The sequence below is a fragment of the Chiloscyllium plagiosum genome, unplaced genomic scaffold (assembly GCF_037043375.1).
Source record: "Chiloscyllium plagiosum isolate Xiang-an unplaced genomic scaffold, Cpla_swu_hap1 HiC_scaffold_44, whole genome shotgun sequence".
NCBI lineage: Eukaryota > Metazoa > Chordata > Chondrichthyes > Orectolobiformes > Hemiscylliidae > Chiloscyllium > Chiloscyllium plagiosum.
In genome coordinates this window covers 9,051,598-9,060,196 of record NW_028270182.1, presented here as the reverse complement: position 1 = coordinate 9,060,196, position 8,599 = coordinate 9,051,598, and the positions used below count along the sequence as shown (strand labels likewise).

The 8,599-nt window shown below is 48.4% G+C and overlaps 3 non-coding genes across 3 annotated transcripts; 1 reads left to right on the top strand and 2 right to left on the bottom strand.

Annotated features, from left to right (window-relative positions):
- Window positions 1–2,997: 2,997 nt before the first annotated feature.
- On the top strand, window positions 2,998–3,070 carry trnak-cuu (transfer RNA lysine (anticodon CUU)). The gene has a single exon. It is a non-coding gene; the product is annotated as a tRNA-Lys (tRNA).
- A 735-nt stretch (window positions 3,071–3,805) lies between these two features.
- trnav-cac (transfer RNA valine (anticodon CAC)) lies at window positions 3,806–3,878 on the bottom strand. The gene has a single exon. It is a non-coding gene; the product is annotated as a tRNA-Val (tRNA).
- A 2,226-nt stretch (window positions 3,879–6,104) lies between these two features.
- trnav-cac (transfer RNA valine (anticodon CAC)) lies at window positions 6,105–6,177 on the bottom strand. Its single transcript has one exon. It is a non-coding gene; the product is annotated as a tRNA-Val (tRNA).
- Between the last annotated feature and the right edge of the window lie 2,422 nt (window positions 6,178–8,599).

Sequence of the window (8,599 nt, the reverse complement as noted above, 5' to 3'; positions counted from 1 at the left end):
GGTGGAGAAATGGAAGATAAGTGGGTGGATCAATAACAGACAAAAAGCTAGGTTAATGGACCTGACAGATGATGACAGACAGTGAGTTATATCTCACAGCAGATATGCAATATTTCATTGAGGAAGATACTTCTGATTTGATCACTGTGCCGTTACCCTGATGATATAAAGATTTTGGTCTCAGTCTTACTGAGCTCTGCCCTCTTGCTGCAGGACATGCAATTTATCCAAATGGCTTAGGGTGAACCCAGATGCATGAGTGTGAGTGATTTTATTGGATATACTAGTTGGTGTCAAAAATATTTGATTAGATTAGATTAGATTCCCTACAGTGTGGAAACAGGTCCTTCAGCCTAATAAGTCCACACGGACCCTCCGAAGACAATAGACAATAGATGCAGGAGTAGGCAATTCTGCCCTTCAAGCCTGCACCACCATTCAATATGATCATGGCTGATCATCCTTAATCAGTATCCTGTTCCTGCCTTATCATCATAACCCTTGATTCCACTATCCTTGAGAGCTCTATCCAACTCTTTCTTAAATGAATCCAGAGACTGGGCCTCCACTGCCCTCTGGGCAGAGCATTCCACACAGCCACCACTCTCTGGGTGAAGAAGTTTCTCCTCATCTCTGTCCTAAATGGTCTACCCCGTATTTTTAAGCTGTGTCCTCTGGTTTGGCACTCACCCATCAGCAGAAACATGTTTCCTGCCTCCAGAGTGTCCAATCCTTTAATAATCTTATATGTCTCAATCAGATCCCCTCTCAGTCTTCTAAACTCAAGGGTATACAAGCCCAGTCGCTCCAGTCTTTCAGCAAAAGGTAGTCCCGCCATTCCAGGAATTGACCTCGTGAACCTACGCTGCACTCCCTCAATAGCCAGAATGTCTTTCCTCAAATTTGGAGACCAGAACTGCACACAGTACTCCAGGTGTGGTCTCACCAGGGCCCTGTACAGCTGCAGAAGAACCTCTTCGCTTCTATACTCAATCCCTCTTGTTATGAAGGCCAGCATGCTATTAGCCTTCTCCACTACCTGCTGTACCTGCATGCTTACCTTCATTGACTGGTGTACAAGAACACCCAGATCTCTTTGTACTGCCCCTTTACCTAAATTGATTCCATTTAGGTAGTAATCTGCCTTCCTGTTCTTGCCACGAAAGTGGATAACCATACATTTATCCACATTAAACTGCATCTGCCATGCATCTGACCACTCACCTAACTTGTCCAGGTCACCCTGTAATCTCCTAACATCCTCATCACATTTCACCCTGCCACCCAGCTTAGTATCATCAGCAAATTTGCTAATGTTATTACTAATACCATCTTCTACATCATTAACATAAATTGTAAAAAGCTGCGGTACCCCACTGGTCACTGCCTGCCATTCCGAAATGGAGCTGTTTATCACTACTCTTTGTTTCCTATCAGCCAACCAACTTTCAATCCAAGTTAGTACTTTGCCCCCAATACCATGTGCCCTAATTTTGCTGACTAACCTCCTATGTGGGACTTTATCAAAAGCTTTCTGAAAGTCCAGGTACACTACATCTACTGGATCTCCCTCATTCATCTTCAGAGTTACATCCTCAAAACCTGCCCAGACCCATTCCCCTACCAAATATTTACCCCTGACTAATGCACCTAACACTATGGACAATTTAGCATGGCCAATTCACTTGGCCAGCACATCTTTTGGATGGTGGGAGGAAACCGGAGCACCCGGAGGAAACCCACCCAGACACGGGGAGATTGTGCAAACTCCACACAGACAGTTGCCCGAGGTGGGAGTTTGCTGCATAATTCAGTACAAAGTGATCTCATCTTTACATCACAGGAAATAACACGAGTATCACGAATGACAGGGGCATGTCACCAGACTAGCATGCAATGCCACATCCTGGAGACATATTATGTCAAATAGTTCAGCAAAGCATAGACAGATAGATATACATTTACAGAGATGGACAGACAGATAGATAGGTAGATTGATAGGTAGGCAGGCAGACAGGCAGGCAGGTAGACAGATCAAAAGAGGTGAGGGAAATTGGGGTTAGAAAGTTGTGGGAACATTTTCAGCTCAAGGAAGAGAGTTTCTGCTACCCAGACAGACTGTGCTGCTTCAACTTAGCCAATTTCTCTTTCATGATATCGCCGTGCTAAGAAAATGTTTGTTCATTTTACTTCAATCTGTGTTTTGTTATCTCTGCTGTATTGGGCTAATTTCTCCGACAAACGTTTGGGTGGTTGTTTTGGACCAGCATAAATTGAAAATGCTGAATGGCCGTTTTCTGTGCTGTTGACTTCTGTGATTCAAAGAGTGATAGATAAATGAACCAGAATTGGAGGGGTGCAGAAATCAAGGATTGGTGGGAGATGGAGGCAGACATAGGGGGTGTAGGGGCTGGAGGAGGTTACAGAGATAGGGAGACGTGTAGAGGCTGGAGACGGTGACAGAGATAGGGAGGGGTGTTGAGGCTGGAGACGGTGACAGAGATAGGGAGGGGTGTCAGGACTGGAGCCATGACAGAGATAGGGAGGGATGTAGGGGCTGGATGAGGTTATAATGATAGGGAGGAGTGTAGGGGCTGGAGGAGGTGACAGAGGTAGGGAGAGGTGTAGTGGCTGGAGAAGGTGACAGAGGTAGGGGGAATTGTGCGTAAGTTCTCTCTCTCTCTCTATATGTGTATCTCCCGCTGAGAGCTGGATGTGAAAGCTGCAGGTTGTGAGTGTTTGCAGTGTGTATGGGAGGGAGGTTATTGCAGGTTCCCCCGACAGCAGCAGCAGGAGGAGGAGGAGGAGCCTGGATGAGTTTTGTCCAATCCAAACTGTGGGTTGTAAATTATGTTGGTTTTAATTTCCGATTCCCAGCAGCAGTAGCTGCAATTTTACATTTAAAGCAGAGGGAGAAGAAGTCACTGATTTGGAATAAAAAAGCGAAACAAATTGACTACAACAAGGGATAAGGCAGTAGCTACAGCGTACTGTGAAGCCCGGCTAGCTCAGTCGGTAGAGCATGAGACTCTTAATCTCAGGGTCGTGGGTTCGAGCCCCACGTTGGGCGTTGTGTTTATTTTATTCTAAAAAGACGCACCTTAACAACAGCACGCAACAATTTGGTCACTCTCCCTGATCGTTAACTGCTCTGAGTGAATCAAGGGGCTCAATTTTCCCTGCAGTCTAATGGAGTGCAAAGTTAAACGTCACACCACACTAGGTGAAAGTCAAACAGGTTTATTTGGAAGTACTGAACAAAAAGCTTTGAAGGGATGCTGCATTCATGACTTCAAAGTAAAATATGACTGTCAGAAGTGGGACTCGAACCCACAGGAAACTACAACCTCAACGCACCGCCTAAGACCAACATTTTTTTAAAACCCGAAATGATCGCTAGGGAAATCACTGGGAACTACCTCACTACAACAACTGATGAGGTCGCACCCAGCATCATCTCTGGTTGGCTCAGTTGGTGACAATGTGAGAGAGCCTGGATCTCAGCAATGTGGCTCCAACGCCCATGTTGGGTGACTGACGTCTTTTGAAACACACACCCTCTTTCCATCAGCTCTCTGACCCGCTCTGCAATCTACCCTGACCTCTCACTGACCCTATCCCCACGTCTCCTGCTCTCAGGAATCAATCCTCAGCTTCCCGTGAGAGGTCATCCACAGCTCTTCTCTCCTTTGACACCTTGCACTGTCCCAGTTCTGGATGGAACAGTCGGGACAAAACAGAATGAGGTGTGAGAGTTTGGGTCAGTTCCCTGAGGGAGAAGAAAGATATTAAAAAGGCAGCATAATGTTCCCACCCAGGATCGAACTGGGGACCTTTCGCGTGTGAGGCGAACGTGATAACCACTACACTATGGAAACTTTACAATAACGTACGCTTTTGTACATGTTCCCTCTTGCCTGGGGCACTCTCTCATTCACTGTGAATGGATGGTATCTCTGGAAAGGAGCTGTGACACTCCTCTTGACTTCACTTGTGAAAGAGGCAGACTTTTCTCTTTTGAGTCATCACAGGCAGATACATACAGCATTTCACTTCCTCCCAGCTGCTTTGACAAGTGCATTCATCCTCCATACCCAGTGAGGTCTGTGCTGTGTCTCAAGTGGCGTTCTTGGTAAGGGATAGCATTACAGCTGTGCTGAGGGAGGATATTCCTGGAAATACATCCACAGAAGTTATTTGGGTGGAACTGAGAAATAAGAAAGAAATAAGAAACCTTAGTGGGATTGTATTATAGATCCCCAAATCGTCAGAGGGAAATTGAGAAACAAACTTGTAAGCAGATCTCAGCTATCTGTAAGAATAATAGGGTGGTTATGGTAGGGGATTTTAACTTTCCAAACATAGACTGAGACTGCCATAGTGTTAAAGGTTTAGATGGAGAGGAATTTGCAAAGTGTGTACAAGAAAATTTTCTGATTCAATATGTGGATGTACCTACTAGAGAAGGTGCAAAACCTAACCTTCTCTTGGGAAATAAGGCAGGGTAGGTGACTGAGGTGTCAGTGGGGGAGCACTTTGGGGCCAGCGACCATAATTCTATTAGATTTAAAATAGTGATGGAAAAGGATAGACCAGATCTAAAAGTTGAAGTTCTAAATTGGAGAAAGGCCAATTTTGACGGTATTAGGCAAGAACTTTCGAAAGCTGATTGGGGGCAGACGTTCGCAGGTGAAGGGACGACTGAAAAATGGGAAGCATTCAGAAATGAAAATCCAGAGAAAGTATACTCCTGTTTGGGTGAAAGGGAAGGCTGGTAGGTATAGGGAATGCTGGATGACTAAAGAAATTGAGGGTTTAGTTAAGAAAAAGAAGGAAGCATATGTCAGGTATAGACAGGATAGATCGAGTGAATCTTTAGAAGAGTATAAAGGAAGTAGGAGTATACTTAAGAGGGAAATCAGGAGGGCAAAAAGGGGGTATGAGATTGCTTAAGCAAATAGAATTAAGGAGAATCCAAAGGGATTTTACAAATACACTAATCCAGCCAACATTTCTTCATACATGGCAAAATGGGTACTGTATATGCTGGAGAATAGAGTGGTGCTGGAAAAGCACAGCCGGTCAGACAGCATCCAAGGAGCAGGAAAAATCGACGTTTCAGGCATCTATTCACGCATGTCTATCAAATTTTCTCTCTGTCATGCATTTTACAGCCTGTTGCTTTGTCAGCCCCGGGGCACAAGATTCTCAAACAATTATTTTTTGCCTCTGTGTGCCCTTTGGAAACCACCGTCTCTTCCATCAAATCTCGCGGCAGCGGCCCTGGACGCTTGAACAAAGTGCCTTTCCCATCCAGGACACTCTGGGGGGGCCTGCTCACTCACACAGTCCTCTACCCCACCCCTCGACACACACAGATACACACACAGACGGGGCTTCTTACTCAATCAGCACTGCCTTTACACACCTCCCAATGGCTTATGTTGCTGTCCGTTCTCACATATCTAACCTTTCAGCGAGAACCCCTCCCCCCCGCCCCCCCCCCTCCGCCAGCACAGATTAAACGGGCGGAATGGTCTCATCTATAAATACAAGGAGCTCCCCTCCCAATGGAGAGTGCAAAGACCTCATTTGGAGGGGGGTCGGGATCAATGAGTTGATTCTATTACAGCATTGCCAGCACTCTGGGCTTGAACTGGAGATTACCAACATTTTTTTAAAACTCGAAATGATCGCTGGGGAAATCACTGGGACTACATCACGACAGCAACTGATGAGGTCGCACCCAGCATCATCTCTGGTTGGCTCAGTTGGTGACAATGTGAGAGAGCCTGGATCTCAGCAATGTGGCTCCAACGCCCATGTTGGGTGACTGACGTCTTTTGAAACACACACCCTCTTTCCATCAGCTCTCTGTCCCACTCTGCAATCTCCCCTGACCTCTCACTGACCCTATCTCCACATCTCCTGCTCTCAGGAATCAATCCTCAGCTTCCCGTGAGAGGTCATCCACAGCTCTTCTCTCCTTTGACACCTTGCACTGTCCCAGTTCTGGATGGAAAAGTCGGGATGAAACGGAATGAGGTGTGAGAGTTTGGGTCAGTTCCCTGAGGGAGAAGAAAGATATTAAAAAGGCAGCATAATGTTCCCACCCAGGATCGAACTGGGGACCTTTCGCGTGTGAGGCGAACGTGATAACCACTACACTATGGAAACTACGCAGCAACGCATGTTTTTGTACATGTTCCCTCTTGCCTGGGGCACTCCCTCATTCACTGTGAATGGATGGTATCTCTGGAGAGGAGCTGTGACACTCCTCTTGACTTCACTTGTGAAAGAGGCAGACTTTTCTCTTTTGAGTCATCACAGGCAGATGCATACAGCATTTCACTTCCTCCAAGCTGCTTTGACAAGTGCATTCATCCTCCATACCCAGTGAGGTCTGTGCTGTGTCGTCAAGTGGCGTTCTTGGTAAGGGATAGCATTACAGCTGTGCTGAGGGAGGATATTCCTGGAATACATCCACAGAAGTTATTTGGGTGGAACTGAGAAATAAGAAAGAAATAAGAAACCTTAGTGGGATTGTATTATAGACCAGGTAAAAACAATGACTGCAGACGCTGGAAACCAGATTCTGGATCAGTGGTGCTGGAAGAGCACAGCAATTCAGGCAGCATCCGAGGACAGGCAAAATCGACGTTTCGGGCAAAAGCCCTTCATCAGGAATAAAGGCAGAGAGCCTGAAGCATGGAGAGATAAGCTAGAGGAGGGTGGGGGTGGGAGAGAGTGGCATAGAGTACAATAGGTCAGTGGGGAAGGAGATGAAGGTGATAGGTCAGGGAGGAGAGGGTGGAGTGGATAGGTGGAAAAGGAGCTGGGCAGGTCGGACAAGTCCGGACAGGTCAGGGGATCGAGTTTCTGGAGGTTAGAAGCTAGGATGAGGTGGGGGAAGGGGAAATGAGGAAACTGTTAAAATCCACATTGATGCCCTGGGGTTGAAGTGTTCCGAGGCGGAAGATGAGGCGTTCTTCCTCCAGGCGTCTGGTGGTGAGGGAGCGGCGGTGGAGGAGGCCCAGCACCTCCATATCCTCGGCAGAGTGGGAGGGGGAGTTGAAATGTTGAGCCACTGGGCGATGTGGTTGATTGGTGCGGGTGTCTCGGAGATGTTCCCTAAAGCGCTCTGCTAGGAGGCGTCCAGTCTCCCCAATGTAGAGGAGACCGCATCGGGAGCAACGGATACAATAGATGATATTAGTGGATGTGCAGGTAAAACTTTGATGGATGTGGAAAGCTCCTTTGGGGCCTTGGATGGAGGTGAGGGAGGAGGTGTGGGCGCAGGTTTTACAGTTCCTGCGGTGGCAGGGGAAAGTGCCAGGATGGGAGGGTGGGTCGTAGGGGGGCGTGGACCTGACCAGGTAGTCACGGAGGGAACGGTCTTTGCGGAAGGCGGAGAGGGGTGGGGAGGGAAATATATCCCTGGTGGTGGGGTCTGTTTGGAGGTGGCGGAAATGTCGGCGGATGATTTGGTTTATGCGAAGGTTGGTAGGGTGGAAGGTGAGCACCAGGGGCGTTCTGTCCTTGTTGCGGTTGGAGGGGTTGGGTCTGAGGGCGGAGGTGCGGGATGTGGATGAGATGCGTTGGAGGGCATCTTTAACCACGTGGGAAGGGAAATTGCGGTCTCTAAAGAAGGAGGCCATCTGGTGTGTTCTATGGTGGAACCGCTCCTCCTGGGAGCAGATACGGCGGAGGCGGAGGAATTGGGAATATGGGATGGCATTTTTGCAAGAGGTAGGGTGGGAAGAGGTGTAATCCAGGTAGCTGTGGGAGTCGGTGGGTTTGTAGAAGATGTCAGTGTCAAGTCGGTCGTCACTGATGGAGATGGAGAGGTCCAGGAAGGGGAGGGAGGTGTCAGAGATGGTCCAGGTAAATTTAAGGTCAGGGTGGAATGTGTTGGTGAAGTTGATGAATTGCTCAACCTCCTCGCGGGAGCACGAGGTGGCGCCAATGCAGTCATCAATGTAGCGGAGGAAGAGGTGGGGAGTGGTGCCGGTGTAATTACGGAAGATCAACTGCTCTACGTAGCCAACAAAGAGACAGGCATAGCTGGGGCCCATACGTGTGCCCATGGCTACCCCTTTGGTCTGGAGGAAGTGGGAGGATTCAAAGGAGAAATTGTTAAGGGTGAGGACCAGTTCGGCCAAACGAATGAGAGTGTCGGTGGAGGGGTACTGTTGGGAACGTCTGGAGAGGAAAAAACGGAGGGCTTGGAGGCCCTGGTCATGGCGGATGGAGGTGTAGAGGGATTGGATATCCATGGTGAAGATGAGGTGTTGGGGGCCGGGGAAACGGAAGTCTTGGAGGAGGTGGAGGGCGTGGGTGGTGTCTCGAACGTATGTGGGGAGTTCCTGGACTAGGGGGGATAGGACAGTGTCGAGGTAGGTAGAGATGAGTTCAGTGGGGCAGGAGCATGCTGAGACAATGGGTCGGCCAGGGTGGTCAGGCTTGTGGATCTTGGGAAGGAGGTAGAACCGGGCAGTGCGGGGTTCCCGGACTATGAGGTTGGAAGCTGTGGGTGGGAGATCTCCTGAGGTGATGAGGTTCTGTATGGTCTGGGAGATGATGGTTTGGTGATGGGGGG